The sequence below is a fragment of the Ctenopharyngodon idella genome, chromosome 16 (genome assembly GCF_019924925.1).
Source record: "Ctenopharyngodon idella isolate HZGC_01 chromosome 16, HZGC01, whole genome shotgun sequence".
In the NCBI taxonomy this organism is placed as follows: Eukaryota; Metazoa; Chordata; class Actinopteri; order Cypriniformes; family Xenocyprididae; genus Ctenopharyngodon; species Ctenopharyngodon idella.
Genome location: NC_067235.1, coordinates 29,742,682 through 29,759,935, shown reverse-complemented (window position 1 = coordinate 29,759,935; position 17,254 = coordinate 29,742,682). Strand labels below are relative to the sequence as shown.

At 39.6% G+C, this 17,254-nt stretch overlaps 1 protein-coding gene across 15 annotated transcripts in view; it reads right to left on the bottom strand.

Annotated features, from left to right (window-relative positions):
- syngap1b (synaptic Ras GTPase activating protein 1b) overlaps positions 1–17,254 on the bottom strand; it is a 135,940-nt gene that overhangs the window by 51,090 nt on the left and 67,596 nt on the right. Inside the window, exon 1 of one of the 15 annotated variants that reach the window (XM_051865522.1) lies at positions 8,452–9,976. The exons of 13 other annotated variants lie outside the window; for them this stretch is intronic. The gene's annotated coding sequence lies outside the window, so the exon portion shown is untranslated. Of the gene's footprint in view, positions 1–8,451; positions 9,977–17,254 lie in introns of those variants that run through there. One more of the 15 variants, XM_051865523.1, reaches the window with a different exon arrangement.

Here is a 17,254-nt window from a genome sequence, read left to right as displayed (position 1 = left end):
AATGCTGCACAATGGTATCGCTTTTTACAAAGTCGGACACATAACGGTAATTGATATTATCAGCCTTTGGCTTCACTACATTATCAAACAGCTAATAATGTTACACAAACCATGTTCCTGTTCCCCATCTCAGTATCCTTACAAACACTTTGAACAACTCAGAACGTCAGTGGAGAAAGGCATATAGTTCATCGTAACATTGTAATATACATCATACACTCGCTGTACTGCTAAATCTACCCAATTTTTCATATCAACAGAAAAATATACCGGGATAACCTGGTGTGACGAGCAGGGCAGGGCGAGAGCCGTGAGGGAACGGCGTGAGGCCGGTGATAACAAGCGTCAGCTGCGCGTTGCACCAGTCTCGTATCTCTCACAGAGGAGCTCCGGAAGCATAAAAGGAGGAGCAACAACAGTGAAGGACGAGAGAGGACCAGGCCTGGACTTTATGTTATGTTTTATTATGTTTGTGTGGCCGGCAGTTGGCCGTGAGGGACTGCCGGCATTTTACTTTTGTTTTATTGTTTGTTTATTTGATAATTATATTAAAGTTGTGTTTAACGTTCGCCAGTTCCCGCCTCCTTCTTCCCGTATCAACTAACCATACTACACCTGGCTTCTCTTGAGACTCCCCTACTTCAGAGCAGTCATAGTTAATGATATGCTAAAGCCACTGATGTTATTGTTTACAAGGTAGTTTGTGACGTAAGAAACACCAGCGATTTCAAACCCGCGTCTTTAGTTCACTGCAGTTTTAAAGAGATAATACTCAGCAATGGTGTCGGCTGATGAATTTGCACATGGCTTGTCTTAAAGCATATTAAAAACACCACATAGACATACTGTATAAACAACATTAAAAACTTAATTTTCACCACAGGGGGACTTTAAGGGTAAGGATGTTAATAAAGCCTCAAACCACATGAATATGAAGCTGGTAGCACAATCTGATAGGTAGCATTTTTCGCTGTTGGACTGGTGTCACAAATCGTCAAGCGATTAATCAGTTTTAATGCATCCTTGCTGAATAAAAGTATTTATTTCTTTCCAACAAAAATAAAAATAACATACAATACAATTTCATGGCCAGCAAGCAATATTTTTGGCCAGTACATTTTCTTAATTCAACCGCTATTGGCAGACGTGGTAAAAGTTAATTTTAGACCAAAGCAGAGTAAAGAAAACGGCAAAACAATGAGATATAAAACAGTCTAACTGCAGGCACAAGAGACAGACACTTGCAAACAAAGTGCTTATTGACTGGCGTCCTTGAGTGAGTAGCGGATACAGAAACGCAGTCATTGGCAGAGCTGTAGACACGACTATTGCTCAGGAACGTGAAGTCATTAAAATAAGACCAACAGAAACAAATGAATGGGCGGCTTAATGAACGCAGAGGTGCTGGGACTGAAAGAAGCAGTCCTCCACCATCAAACCATCAGTCTCTCCTGCTCGATGCTGTGATAACCCTCCAATAAATCTGAGTGTAAATACCCACTGTCTCTCCAGCCAATGCAATCTGTCTCTCTCTCTCAATCTCTGAAGCTCACAGCTCACACACTAACACAGCCATACAGTTCTCTCGCCTTGCACCCACGCAACTCTTTTACATAAATCAAACAGTGTATTTATCCATCTCTCTGCCTCTCTCTTTTTTTATGAGAGCATTTTCCTTCTCCGCACCTCTCACATCCTTTCCCATTCTATTCTCTGCACTTTCAATCTCATCAGTTTTTCGGTCTCTTTGCAATCCTGAACGTCAGATCCTGACCTAAAATCTCAAAATCGCTCCTCCTGATCTGTCTCCTGGTGCACAGCCTCAACTGAGCTGATTTTGGAGTTCTTATTATGTAATATGTCCGTTAAAGTCAAGTATATTTTACGTATCGATTCATCTGAGGCCTCAGATGATGGTCATACTGTCTCTTGACTATGTTTGGCAATCTTATTCAGAACCGGTTCTATATATATATATATATTTTTTTTTTTTTTTACAAAAATACTGGAACCGAATCATTTTCATTACTTTTGGCTCCACTAACAGTTTTATTTTTCATGCCAATGGGGATAGAAGACCATAAAGAAACACAGAAGCATCAGAGCTGTTGTCATGACAATCAGCAAGATTCTCTTTTTCTATTACTGAGAATAACCGATCAGCTTTCGAGTGTGATTCTTGTTCAGTATAAGGAAATAGGATCACTTCTGAACTGAACAGAACATAAATCAGAAAGAAGTCTCTTATGTGTTTATTTGATCAAAAATACAGTAAAAACAGTAATATTGTGAAATATTAATACCATTTAAAATACCTGTTTTCTATTTTAATGTATTTTAAAATGTAATTTATTCCTGTGATGTCAAAGATTTTTTAGCATCATTACTCCAGTCTTCAGTGTCACATGATCCTTCAGAAATCATTCTAAAATACTGATTTTCTACTCAAGAAACATTTTAAAAACAGTTGTGCTGCTTAATATTTTGTGGAAACTGCAAAACATTTTTTTCTGGATTCTTTGATGAATAGAAAGTTCAAATGAACAGCATGTATTTGAAATAGGAATCTTCTGTAACATTATTAATGTCTTTGCTGAATAAAAGTATGATTTTTTTTTTTTTTTTTACAGTATTAATAAAAAAATCTTACTGACCCCAAACTTTTTAACAGTAGACTAAATATATATACACATAGGCACAGATATATATTTCTGTTTATAAAGTTTATTTAATCAACTTATAGAAGCACACAAGCACTAAAACCCACAAAACTGCATAGTTTACTGGGTCTTTAAATGGGACCTATTATGCCCCATTTTACAAGATGTAAAATAAGTCTCTGATGTCCCCAGAGTGTGTATGTGAAGTTTTAGCTCAAAATACCCCACAGATAATTTTTTATAGCATGTTAAAATTGCCACTTGTAGTGGTTGAGCAAAAACGCGCCGTCTTAGTGTGGCCCCTTTAAATGCAAATGAGCTGCTGTGCTCGGCCTAAGAGCTTCAAGAGCTCGTTCTCCCCTGTCAGGATTCAGTCACGACGTACTATAATGTCAGAAACTGCGAATATATGCTGCATGGAGATAGAACAGGTATAGTTTAGTTAAATTACGGTTATAACTTATATTGTCTTCTTGTTTTTATCCACTATATTACTACAAGCCTGTTGTATCGTCCGAATGATGGCCAAAACTATACAGATATACAGAGTTTTATGATGTTTATTGTACTTTACGCAAAAGATGAAGCGTCCGTTTTCACACTAGAGCTTAATAAAACACAGTGCAAGTGTGCATTAAAATATTATCCATAAACTCTCTCTTTCCCTTGTATTATCACCAACATACATAGCGAAGTACACAGAAACACTCGCTACAACTAACAGTAAACAAATATATGAAGACCTTATGCCTTTTCGGGTGGTGCTTAATAAACTGGTACACTTTATATCCGTAAATCAACTCCGATGAACTGTAATAAAGTGCCCTCACCTTCATTACTGCTGTATCCAGTATCACTCTGGAGGCTGCAAGCTGGATCACGAAGAGTTTGTACTTGTATATCCTTGAGTAGCACATTTTTAGTACAGTCTCTGTTTTGTATTGTCCCTTTGTATTGATATTCGTTCACTAAGCAGTCCGGTGTGAAATGATTCGCGCAGACATAAACGAATTTCGGCAGAACTGAGGGAGCATTTTCCTGGAAAACCAAGTTAATCCACCTCGTTTTCAGAGGCTCAGATTTAGGGAGTAAATGGAGAGAACTAACGTTATGTGGATTAAACCATCCAGCTACAGAACACCTAAAACGCTTGGGAGACGTTCTCGTCAGTGCAGCAATGGAGGACTGTACAACCGGCTGTGAATTCGCTCAGGGCGGTTCTATATTCAAACGGCAGTGTCTGTCAACATTCGTGGGCGGGGCCTATGGCTAATGTGACGTCACATTGCCAGGGATCTGGAAACAGCTTGTTCGGAGACACTGATTATGATTTATGGGGATTAAAAAAAAGGAGTGGGTGGATTTTTATCACTATAGGGTGGTTGTGTAACACACTGCCAACACACATTTATGTCCAAACACCATACAAAAGTGAATTTTGCACAATAGGTCCCCTTTAAAGGGATAGTTATAAATTATCCCATGATTTACTCTCCCTCAAGCTATCCTAGGTGTATATGACTATCTTCTTTCAGACGAACACAATCAGAGATATACTATTATAAAATATCCTGCTCTTCCAAGCTTTATAATGGTAATGAATGGCGCTCCTGATTTTGAAGTCCAAAAAAAGTGCATCCATCCATCATAAAAGTAATCCATACGACTACACAAGGTTAATAAAGGCATTCTGAAGTGAAGCAATGTGTTTTTGTAAGAAAATAATCAATAATTAAGACTTTATAAACTAAAATAACTATCTTCTCGCAGATTACGCATTACGCCAAAAGAGTAATCTCTGACCTCACGCATGACGTAATGATGAACGTGGAACCGCAGAGGAAACAAAACAACGGACATGAATTAGGAGTCTAAAACGAGAATTTTTAAAGAGAAATATCAGAGGATTTCAATATATTGAGTTTGTTGCCCAGCCCTATTTGTTTTAACCGCGAGAGGCATCTAAGCTTAAGCTACTCCTACATCCTACATCGCGTCAGGGGTTACTCTTGTGGCACAAGTCGATATTTTTAAATATATCTCTGATTGTGTTTGTCTGAAAGAAGAGTAATATACACCTAGGATGGCTTGAGTGTGAGTAAATCATGGGATAATTTTTTTTTTTTTTAGGTGAACTACAGTCAAACCAAAATGTATTCAGACACCTTCAACATTTCATTCATTATTACAGTTTATTCACTATAGTTTAAAAAAATGGTAATAAAATATGACAAAATCTCAGAGTTAAACTGTGTCAGAAAATTTCATCTTAATTATGTCAGATAACACTTAAGCAAAACATGGTCAGGTCAAAATGTCAGAATAAATTTTGGTTCCAAATTTTTATCAATTTTACTGCTAGTCCACTGTATGAAGAATTTTTGGGTATAATATATCACAGTTTACTTTATTTTGCTATCCTCACTTACATAAATGAACTATAGTGTCCTCCACCCACTAGTAAAAATATACCAAAAATATCAAAAATAATAATTTTTGGTTTGACTGTATTCCTTTAACACCTCACACCCACACTGCATGAAAGAGGCTTTTTGTTTAAAAGGGTTGTGCTGCTTAATATTTTTGTGAAAACGGATAAATTTTTTTTCGGGATCCTTTGATGAATAAAACGTTAGAAAGAACAGCATCGGTTTTAAATATAAATCTTTTTATAAAACATTATACATGTCTTTACTGTCACTTTTGATCAATTGAATGCATATTTGATGAATAAATGTTAGTTTCTAAAAAAAAAAAAAACTTAGTGTCCTAAAACTTTTGAATGGTTGCATATATGAATATATTAGTCATTCAGTACCATGGTATAGTACGGTACCATCACAGTACTGTTCTGAAAGGATATAAAACAATCGATGCAATACTGTGACTGAGTGCAATATATCAGAGCAAGACAATTATAACAAATGATTCAGCAAATACATTCAGTTAATAGCAAATCAATTTCCAGTTTTTAATATGAATCATCACATGGTACGAAAATAAACTATAACTCACTTTAATGTGTCTGGGACGGAGAAAGCATTAAAAACACAAATTAATGTTCACCCTTATAAACGCCCTTCAAGAACCACAGAACTTAATGGACTGAACCTGATCGCAGGCCAGAGGTCACTATTCCTTTTAATTATGCCAAACTGAAAGCCAAAGTAAAGCGTGCTCGATACGTCCATTTATTTCAATTTCTCCCTCTGTCCGTTTTGATCCAAATCCAGGCTCTTTATTTGGTTGCCATGGCAACATTTTCTAGTACCTTACATTTGACTAACATGATGAAACGCTGAAGTGACGGAACACAGACTTACATGCAAGTGAACATGTATGTACAAGGCGGACGGACGGATGAGAAACGGCAAGTTGCATTTCGATCAAGTTCAAATGGGGACCGTCTGTTATCAAACACAATGATCACTAAAATAAGCCTGTGTTCTGCATCTTGAGAATAAGAGGAGATATTTTCTATCACACAATAATGATGGAAAAGGGAAAAAGCTGGACTTTAATATTCCTCCCAACATAGGTGTATACAAGTATGTGCCTGTGTGGGTGGGTGTGTGTGTGTGTGCACTTTTTATTCTCAATGTAAATCTGATGTCAAGCTGAAAGCCGGAGCTGAAGTGTGTGGGTGGAAACAGCTTCAAGCTTCAGTCCCTTTGAGAGAGACAGAACGGAAGAGAGAGAGAGAGACAGCGAGAGGAGGGGGAGCAAACATGATAAAAAGTGAAACTAATGAAAAAAAATAATGCTCAGCTTTTGATTGATATGCGTGGGGTTGCTAGTGGATCGATTTTTACACCTAAATTGGATTTGTAACGGTGCACGGGGCTTGAACAAAACAAAGAAGAAATGAAAACAATATTATTTGAAATTAAGCCTTATTGAGTATTGTTCGTAAAAGTGAAGTTTATAATCTTTCTCCTATCCCAGCTCAACATGCATAGACAATTATAAGTAGGTCTGAGCTGTAAATGTCACATGACTAATTCTATTAGGAATAGCTGTCAATGAAGATGGTGTACACTGTAAAAAGTGACTTTTGTCAAATCAACTTAGATAATTAATGTGGTTCAGATAACATAATATTTTGAGTTTCTGTTGATTAAACCATTCGCCTTCATTGTGTTAACTCAAATTTTTAATTTCAGTGAACTCAAAATTTTTAAGGCAACCAGGTAACTTACTTTTTTAAGTTAAACCAACAATTCTTTTTTACGGTGTAGTTACAGCATCTACCAGGAGGGGGCTAAAGGAGCCAGTGTGATAAAATAACACTGGCTCAACCAATAGTGCGAGTTTGGGGCGGAATTATCTGTTTGTGTGGGAGTGTTTGGGAAATCTGTGCGACAGATTATTTGTCCAATTCGTTTGGAACCTCTATAGTGGCACAGACATTACACACTTCAGCTTTATTAAAAAAGATTTCTAAGAAGATCTTTTAGTGAAGCTGCAAAAGAAAAAGAAAGACATAAAGTGAATCCTGGAGACAAATTACCAAAGGACTTCTGTGCAGTGCTTTGTTTAATTGTCATTTTCAAGGACTTTTTCTCCTGCAGCAGTGGGTGTTTTTATAGCTTTTTTCATAAAAGCATCACGAAACAACCTTCCAAACAGTTCCACGGACTAGAAATACATTTTGAAGACTGAAATATAGTAGATACGCATCAATCAAATGACTAGATCTATGCAGCATTACATATAATCAAAATGAATAAAAAGATTTGTATATTTCAGGAACACAAAAAGGATGAGGACTGATTTATGATGCAATTCATTTTAAATATCTAAACATTTTGAATGCATTTTTCTAATTTTTGCAAAAGCAATAACAATTACATATAAATAAAGTCAGCTTTTTAAAGAACTAGTCACGGCGTACATGTTTAAAGGGTTAGTTCACCCAAAAATGAAAATAATGTCATTAATTACTCACTCTCATGTCGTTCTAAACCCGTAAGACCTTTGTTAATCTTCAGAACACAAATGAAGATCTTTTTAACAAAATCTGAGCGATTCTGTCCCTCCATAGACAGCTTCGCAACTACCAATTTGATGCTTCTAAAAGTTCATAAAGAGATAGTAAAACTAATCCATATGAATTAAGAGTTTTAGTCCAAATTTTCTGAAGAGATTAGATCACTTTATATGATGAACAGATTTGATTTAGGCATTTATTCACATATAAACATTCATCAACTCACACATCAGTTGTGGTAAATAGAAGCTCAAGCATGTTCGCTTGACGTGCGAGAACCAATGATCATTTCATTCTCATGTTATGCAGCACATTTGAGCTTTCACAAGAACCAATGAGGTTTTTTCTCACGCATCAAGCCGGTTCAGTTGAGCTTTTTGTTTATGTTCACTGAGCAATCTTTATATGTGAATAAAAGCCTAAATTTAATCTGTTCATCATATAAAGCAATCAAATCTCTTGAGAAAATCTGGACTAAACCACTCAATTCATATGGATTAGTTTGACAATCTCTTTATGAACTTTTTGAAGTGTCAAAGTGGTAGTTATGTAGCTGTCTATGGAGAGTACAGAAGTGGCTCAGATTGTGTTCCGAGGATGAACTAAAGTGTTACGTGTTTGGAACGACTTGAGGGTGAGTAAATGATGACAGAATTTTCATTTTTGGGTGAACTATTCCTTTAAATTCATTCAAAAGACCAGTTAAATGACATGGATCCTGTGTTTTCCCAGTTGTTAACAAAATGAGAGAACCAATTTAGATACTGAATCAAATGACTGTAATGTGCATATTATTCCTACCTGCTGCAGAAATGCAACTGTAATGGGTGATACAATCCTTTATTCCTCCTTAATTATTCCCGTCTAGGATCCAGAAGTAATCTCAAGCCACCAAGAAAGACAAGTTGTCCAAATTGTCCTTATTCCAATTGTCATTTTCCAGTCTCGGTTTCTTTTAAGTCACTTGCTTCTGTTTAACTTGAGAATGATTGCTTTCCCTTAGCAGGTCAAGTGTTCCTCTAAAGGTCAACAGAAGGGTGGATGCCCACACCATGTTTGGTTGTAATCATGTGTCTATATGGACTCTACTCTCAAATCTGGCATCAGTGACGTTTTGACCACTAAAGAAATCCAGAAAAACTTCCATTCTTGCTTTCCCTAAGTAATCCTGTACGCATTAATGAACAACTCTGCATGTCGTATTCACTTATGAAGTTCAACATTGCCATAATACTCATCTTTAAATGTAAATCTAACTAAAAACAGCCATTTATGCATTAACTTGAATTATTGCAATTAAATGTAAGCTAAATATAATAGTAATTTGCTTAGTTTAATACATGTATTTCACTAATACTATATTTAAGACTTCTATTTTGATATCTACCTAAGAATAGTAAGAATTCTTATGCAGTAAATTATTAAAAATTGAAATATTTACAATCAAGAATTTGCACTCTATATGTATAAAAGGATAAATCCCGAGTGTTAGAATTGTTGGGTCTCATTCCTCCACCTCGTCTCAGTCACTCTCTCCAGCCCTGACAGCGGCTGTTCCTCAACAGAGCACCAGATAGAGAGCTCCGGGTCCCGGCGACGCTCACCAGTGCCTTCACGCACGACCCTGAACCGACGAGCCGCTTCCCTTCTGCCTTTACTGCGGTTACCAACACCAGATCTGCGGCGAAACTCTCTCATGTTTTACTTTAGCTATATTTATAGGCGTCGTTTAGCGTTGCAATCGAGCTATCAACGTTTAAAACGCTCTATGCGAGAACTTTTCAGAGCATGCGTGCACATGACTAAGGCGTTTATTCTAAGCTTACACTTCCATAGACAGTAAAACATTGGCATCTGATGCAAACTTGTGTGTGTGTGTGTGTGTATGTGATGGAGCCAGAATTCTCCGTAGCTCCGTGCCAGTGACACTGATGCGTAAATCCTCCGAGCGCACGAAGTTCAGACGTTTTTTCTTGCACAAAACCGACGCATTTAGCGATGAATCAAAGCTCGGATCATGAAGATTCAGATGGATGGGTCATTTGCATGAGGACTTCCAAAAGCAATTCCAAAACGACATCGGAAATCCTTTGCACGAGGAAAGGCTTGCTGTATTCCAGAATATGTTTGCTTGTTTCCAGTCACACACTGAGGAATACCAGCAGCAAGGCGATGCATCCTTTCCTGCGGTTGTCCTTTTCTTTACTGCGCTCTCACTCACTCGAGGAGGCGAGAGGAGAGAAGAGGGGCTGAGCTGGACAGGGGGGTGGGGGAGAGATGGGATTTGATGGAGAGAACTTCATGTAAAAGCCTGGGGCAAACTCTCTCTCTCTTTCTCTCTGTCTCTTTCACTCTCTCTCTCTCTATCTCACACACACACAGCTCTGGTGAGTGTGTGTGTGTGTGTGTGTGGATGTGATGCTTGCAGGCAGCCGGTGAGTGGAGAGGCTTCTGTAGAGGCAGGTTATGTGGGAGGAATGTGTGTAATTACACAACTACACAAACTGAAGAAAAATGACAATGTAGATTAAACTCGTACAGTACAGAGAGACGCTGGGAGCTGCATGTTAGCTTTCACTGTATCTTTGCTATTAATTCTATTGTATAACTACTAGCATAGATTTTTTACATACGATTTACGCCATTTATCCGTGGTTGCCAGGGCATTATGTGTTTGCTAATGTGTTCTGAGTAGTTTTTGGTGTGATGCTATGCGGTTGCTAGGGTGTTCTGACTGGTTGCTAGGAGGTTCCTTACTGGTCAAAAGAGCACAGCCTCAAGTTTCTATGATATTCTGGCAGTCTGATTGCTTAAAGAGTGATAGTACAGCAATCATTAAAGGGATAGTTCACCCAAAAAAAGAAGAAGAAAAAAAAAAAAGAAATTTCTGTCATCACTAAACAGCAAGTGAACATTTTGTCCTCAAAGCTGATGTGTTAGAAACAGGAAAAATAGGCAAGCGTAAGGATTTGAGCGAGTTTGACAAGGGCCAAATTTTGATGGCTTGATGACTGGGTCAGAGCATCCCCAAAACTGCAGCTGTTGTGGGGTGTTCCCGGTCTGCAGTGGTCAGTATCTATCAAAAGTGGTCTAAGGAAGGAACGGTGGTGAACCGGCGACAGGGTCATGGGCGGCCAAGGCTCATTGATGCACGTGGGGTGCGAAGGCTGGCCCGTGTGGTCCGATCCAACAGATGAGCTACTGTAGCTCAAATTGCTCAAGAAGTTAATGCTGGTTCTGATAGAAAGGTGTCAGAATACACAGTGCATCGCAGTTTGTTGCGTATGGGGCTGCATAGCCACTGACCAGTCAGGGTGCCCATGCTGACCCCTGTCCACCGCCAAAAGCACCAACAGTGGGCACGTGAGCATCAGAACTGGACCAAGGAGCAATGGAAGAAGGTGGCCTGGTCTGATGAATCACGTTTTCTTTTACATCACGTGGATGGCCGGGGACGTGTGCGTCGCTTACCTGGGGAACACATGGCATCAGGATGCACAATGGGAAGAAGGCAAGCCGGCGGAGGCAGTGGGATGCTTTGGGCAATGTTCTGCTGGGAAACCTTGAGTTATGCCATCCATGTGGATGTTACTTTGACACGTACCACATACCTAAGCATTGTTGCAGACCATGTACACCCTTTCATGGAAACGGTATTCCCTGGTGGCTGTGGCCTCTTTCAGCGGGATAATGCGTCCTGTCACAAAGCAAAAATGGTTCAGGAATGGTTTGAGGAGCACAACAACCAGTTTGAGGTGTTGACTTGGCCTACAAATTTTCCAGATCTCAATCCAATCGAGCATTTGTGGGATGTGCTGTACAAACAAGTCCGATCCATGGAGGCCCCACCTCGCAACTTGCAGGACTTAAAGGATCTGCTGCTAACATCTTGGTGCCAGATACCACAGCACACCTTCAGGGGTCTAATGGAGTCCATGCCTCGACGGGTCAGGACTGTTTTGGCAGCAAAAGGGAGACCAACACAATATTAGGAAGGTGGTCATAATGTTATGCCTGATCGGTGTATATATATTAAAAATTAAGTTTTTTATCAAAATATATACACTGCACAAAAACAATTAAAGGAACACTTTTTAATCAGAGAATAGCATCAAGTCAGTTAAACTCCTGGGATATTGATCTGGTCAGTTAAGTAGCAGAGGGGGTTGTTAATCAGTTTCAGCTGCTTTGGTGTTAATGAAATTAACAACAGGTGCTCTAGATGGGCAACAATGAGACGACCCCCAAAACAGGAATGGTTTTACAGGTGGAGGCCACTGACATTTTTTCCCTACTCATCTTTTCGGACTGTTTTTCACTAGTTTTGCATTTGGCTAGGGTCTGTGTCACTACTGGTAGCATGAGGCGATACCTGGACCTGGATACCAGAAGGTTTGCTGTGTCTCCCAGCATAGTCTCAAGAGCATGGAGGAAATTTTCCAGGAGACAGGCAGTTACTCTAGAAGAGCTGGACAGGACCGTAGAAGGTCCTTAACCCATCAGCAGGACCAGTATCTGCTACTTTGTGCAAGGAGGAACAGGATGAGCACTGCAAGAGCCCTACAAAATTACCTCCAGCAGGCCACTGGTGTGAATGTCTCTGACCAAACAATCAGAAACAGACTTCATGAGGGTGGCCTGAGGGCCCAACGTCCTCTAGTGGGCCCTGTGCTCACTGCCCAGCACCGTGGAGCTCGATTGGCATTTGCCATTGAACACCAGAACTGGCAGGTCCGCCACTGGTGCCCTGTGCTTTTCACAGATGAGAGCAGGTTCACTCTGAGCACATGTGACAGACGTGAAAGGGTCTGGAGAAGCCGTGGAGAACGCTATGCTGCCTGTAACATCGTTCAGCATGACCGGTTTGGTGGTGGGTCAGTGATGGTCTGGGGAGGCATATCCATGGAGGGACGCACAGACCTCTACAGGCTAGACAATGGCACCCTGACTGCCATTAGGTATCGGGATGAAATCCTTGGACCCATTGTCAGACCCTACGCTGGTGCAGTGGGTCCTGACTTCCTCCTGGTGCACGACAATCCCCGGCCTCATATGGTGAGAGTATGCAGGCAGTTCCTGGAGGATGAAGGAATTGATACCATTGAATGGCCCCCACGTTCGCCTGAATTAAATCCAATAGAACACCTCTGGGACATTATGTTTCGGTCCATCCAACGCCGCCAGGTTGCACCTCAGACTGTCCAGGGGCTCAGTGATGCCCTGGTCCAGATCTGTGAGAAAATACCCCAGGACACCATCCGTCATGCATACAAGCACGTGGAGGCCATACAAACTACTGAGTACCATTTTGAGTTGCTGCAATGAAATTTCATCAAAATGGACTAGCCTGCTGCATCATTTTTTTCACTTTGATTTTTAGGGTATCTTTGAATTCAGTCCTCTGTAGGTTGATAATTTTCATTTCCATCAAAAGATTTGGCATCCTTTCGTTCCCAACACATTACCCAGTCCATATCAGTATAGATATCCAGCATGATATTTTCCCCATTGAGATCTGATGTGTTTTCAAAGTGTTCCTTTCATTTTTTTGAGCAGTGTATGTACAGTATCTCACAGAAGTGAGTACACCCCTCACATTTTTGTAAATATTTTATTATATCTTTTCATGTGACAACACTGAAGAAATGACACTTTGCTACAATGTAAAGTAGTGAGTGTACAGCTTGTATAACAGTGTAAATTTGCTGTCCCCTCAAAATAACTCAACACACAGCCATTAATGTCTAAACCGCTGGCCACAAAAGCGAGTACACCTCTAAGTAAAAATGTCCAAATTGGGCCCAAAGTGTCAATATTTTGTGTGGCCACCATTATTTTCCAGCACTGCCCTAACCCTCTTGGGCATGGAGTTCACCACCAGAGCTTCACAGGTTGCCACTGGAGTCCTCTTCCACTCCTCCATGACGACATCACGGAGCTGGTGTATGTTAGAGACCTTGCGCTCCTCCACCTTCTGTTTGGGGATGTCCCACAGATGCTCAATAGGGTTTAGGTCTGGAGACATGCTTGGCCTGTCCATCACCTTTATCCTCAGCTTCTTTAGCAAGGTAGTGGTGGTCTTGGAGGTGTGTTTGGGGTCGTTATCATGTTGGAATACTGCCCTGCAGCCCAGTCTCCGAAGGGAGGGGATCATACTCTGCTCATTCATGGTTCCTTCAATGAACTGTAGCTCCCCAGTGCCGGCAGCACTCATGCAGCCCCAGACCATGACACTCCCACCACCATGTTTGACTGTAGGCAAGACACACTTGTCTTTGTACTCCTCACCTGGATGCCGCCACACACGTTTGACACCATCCGAACCAAATAAGTTTATCTTGGTCTCATCAGACCACAGGACATGGTTCCAGAAATCCGTGTCCTTAGTCTACTTGTCTTCAGCAAACTGTTTGCGGGCTTTCTTGTGCATCATCTTTAAAAGAGGCTTCCTTCTGGGACGACAGCCACGCAGACCAATTTGATGCAGTGTGCGGCGTATGATCTGAGCACTGACAGGCTGACCCCCCACCCCTTCAACCTCTGCAGCAATGCTGGCAGCACTCATACATCTATTTCCCAAACACAACCTCTGGATATGACGCTGAGCACGTGCACTCAACTTCTTTGGTCGACCATGGCAAGGCCTGTTCTGAGTGGAACCTGTCCTGTTAAACCGCTGTATGGTCTTGGCCACCGTGCTGCAGCTCAGTTTCAGGGTCTTGGCAATCTTCTTATAGCCTACGCCATCTTTATGTAGAGCAACAATTCTTTTTTTCAGATCCTCAGAGAGTTCTTTGCCATGAGGTGCCATGTTGAACTTCCAGTGACCAGTATGAGAGAGTGAGAGCGATAACACCAAATTTAACACACCTGCTCCCCATTCACACCTGAGACCTTGAAACACTAACGAGTCACATGACACCAGGGAGAGAAAATGGCTAATTGGGCCCAATTTGGACATTTTTAATTAGGGGTGTACTCACTTTTGTGGCCAGTGGTTTAGACATTAATGGCTGTGTGTTGAGTTATTTTGAAGGGACAGCAAATTTACACTGTTATACTACTTTACATTGTAGCAAAGTGTCATTTCTTCAGTGTTGTCACATGAAAAGATAAAATAAAATATTTACAAAAATGTGAGGGGTGTACTCACTTCTGTGAGATACTGTATATCCCATTCAAAAGTTTGGTGTTGCCATTTTTTAATTTTTTAATTTACTCAATTTATTTGGTCAAAAATACAGTAAAAACAGAAATATTGTGAAATATTGTTACAATTTAAAGTAAGTTTCTATTTGAATATATTTTAAAATGTAATTTATTCCTGTGATGCAAAGCTGAATTTTCAGCATCATTACTCCAGTCTTTAGTGTCACATGATTCCTCAGAAATTAATATCAATGTTGAAAACAGATGTGCTGCTTAATATTTCTGTGGAAACTGTGATACATTGTTTCAGAGTTCTTTGATGAATAGAAAGTAAAAGAAAAGTATTGGAATATAAATCTTTTGTAACATTACAAATTTATTGTGCAATTTTGAGCAATTTAATGCATTCTTGCTGAATAAAAGTATACATTTCTTTCCAGAAAAAAATCTTACTGACCCCAAACTTTTGAATGGTAGTGTATATATAGTATAGTTTTTTACTTTTCTTTTAGGAGCTTTCTAGCACTAAAATCCATAAGACTGCATTGTTAATGGGTTGTTTAACACATCACACCCACATTGCATCAAAAAGGCTTTTTGACGGATTTAATCAAGAACGGTCATTTTCAGACGAAGTGCTGTGTAAATGATCAGCTGTTATAGAGATGTGAGTTTCCATGACGACTGCGAGCCCAAACCCGGCCTGCAAGACTGAGACAGCAAGCACTAAAGTTGAACCACTGAGACAAGGCCAAGCTGGACACATTTCCAGTGGAGAGGCGTCTTAATGCACACAAAGACAGCTGACGCACACATCATACCACCTGATGATTGGACATCCACTTCAAGAATGGTGCAATTGATCCAGACCACAAGGGAATGGACACAGCTAATGTATATCTTTCATTCAAGAGCCTGACCATATGTACATTTAATTAAAAGAACACCATAAGTGATCAAAGCCAAATTAAAATCCATCTGCCTAGTGCCGAGTTTTATTAAAACTTAGAAACCAAGATTCACAATCCAAAGATGCACTCTTCTTTCTCTCCCTCTTCTAATTCCTCCCCTCTCTCTTTCATTTTTCCTTTCTCTCCAGCAGTCTGTCTGCTCTATAATTATTTCCATGGTTACCATCAGCGATCTTAGGCTAAGCTCAATGTACAAATGTCTCTTTTCTCTTTCACATTTTCTTTCAGCTCCTCAATTTGCCTGACTGTGTTCGTTAGCATACAATTACTCCCTTCTGAGACGTTTCCTCTTTTAAAGAACCAGCCCATGCCCAAGAAAAATCAAGGAAGGCGATCTCACCAGTCTCTTTATTGTTTGCCTGAGACAGTGATGAGATTAAACAGAGAACAAATGGAGACTTTTTCTGAGTCTGTCTACTTTGGCATCTTGGCATACTTGAGCACAGATTGAGAGGTTAATTACTGGGGTCTTTTTCTAAAGAGAAAAATTTAAAAAGCTAGAGACAACAATAAGATTAAACAAAGAACAAGTGAAGACATTTGCTGTGATTGCCGTGTCTCTTCTAAAGTTTCAAAAGAGATCTCAACAGTGTCTCAAACTGTGCTCCAATTCACAAGAATCCCAAAGTCTCTTATGGATCAAACATCACAGATCTCAATAAGAACTCAACTATTTTGGTAACACTTTGGATTAGGGAACACATATTCACTAACTAGAAGTTTTCCCTAAATAAATTCCTAATTACTGCTTATTATTCATTCATTTTTTCCATAGGGAAATTGATTTTGAATCAACTTATAACTTCTAATCCTTTAAAGACAGACCTAATATTGTAAAATACAGAGATTTTTGATCTTAGTGAGACTAAAATAAAGGTCAAATATTAGTTTTACATCATTATACTCTTACTAAATGTCTCTAAATGTCTAATGTTTCTAGGATTTTAAGAAGAAATTAAATACATTTAAAGAAAATATCTGAGACCAAGTGGATTCATAACTGATGACTTAATTAAGTCTGCTGAGCTTTGAAAGAGCAAATTCTGAGCAATACAAAGTATTTTTTCTTTTGCATCAGGTTTTGTGCATGTAATGCAATCATGATGTTTATAATTACCAGTGTTTTTACAGGTTTGATGTGAGATCATTTCTTATATTGGTGGAATCCTGGTAACCAGCAGTGAAGAGAGTGTAACAGAGAACTCAACATCTCTACAGAATACAGAATGAATAATGGTTCCACCCACCTCCCACAGATTTACCACCTACTGGGATCAACACCAAACAGCAGCCGGGCAAGACTAACAAACACTGACACACATCAAACAAACACTTACAGCTATGTGTGTCTCACTCCCTGAGAATGAACAATTACACCCAGAGGTTCAAACTGTATTGCTCATAGATTGCTCTTACATATCTCAGGAAACGTAATGTTCACAGTTGAGTTCAAAGTTATATTAAGTACCAACTTTGCATAAGTT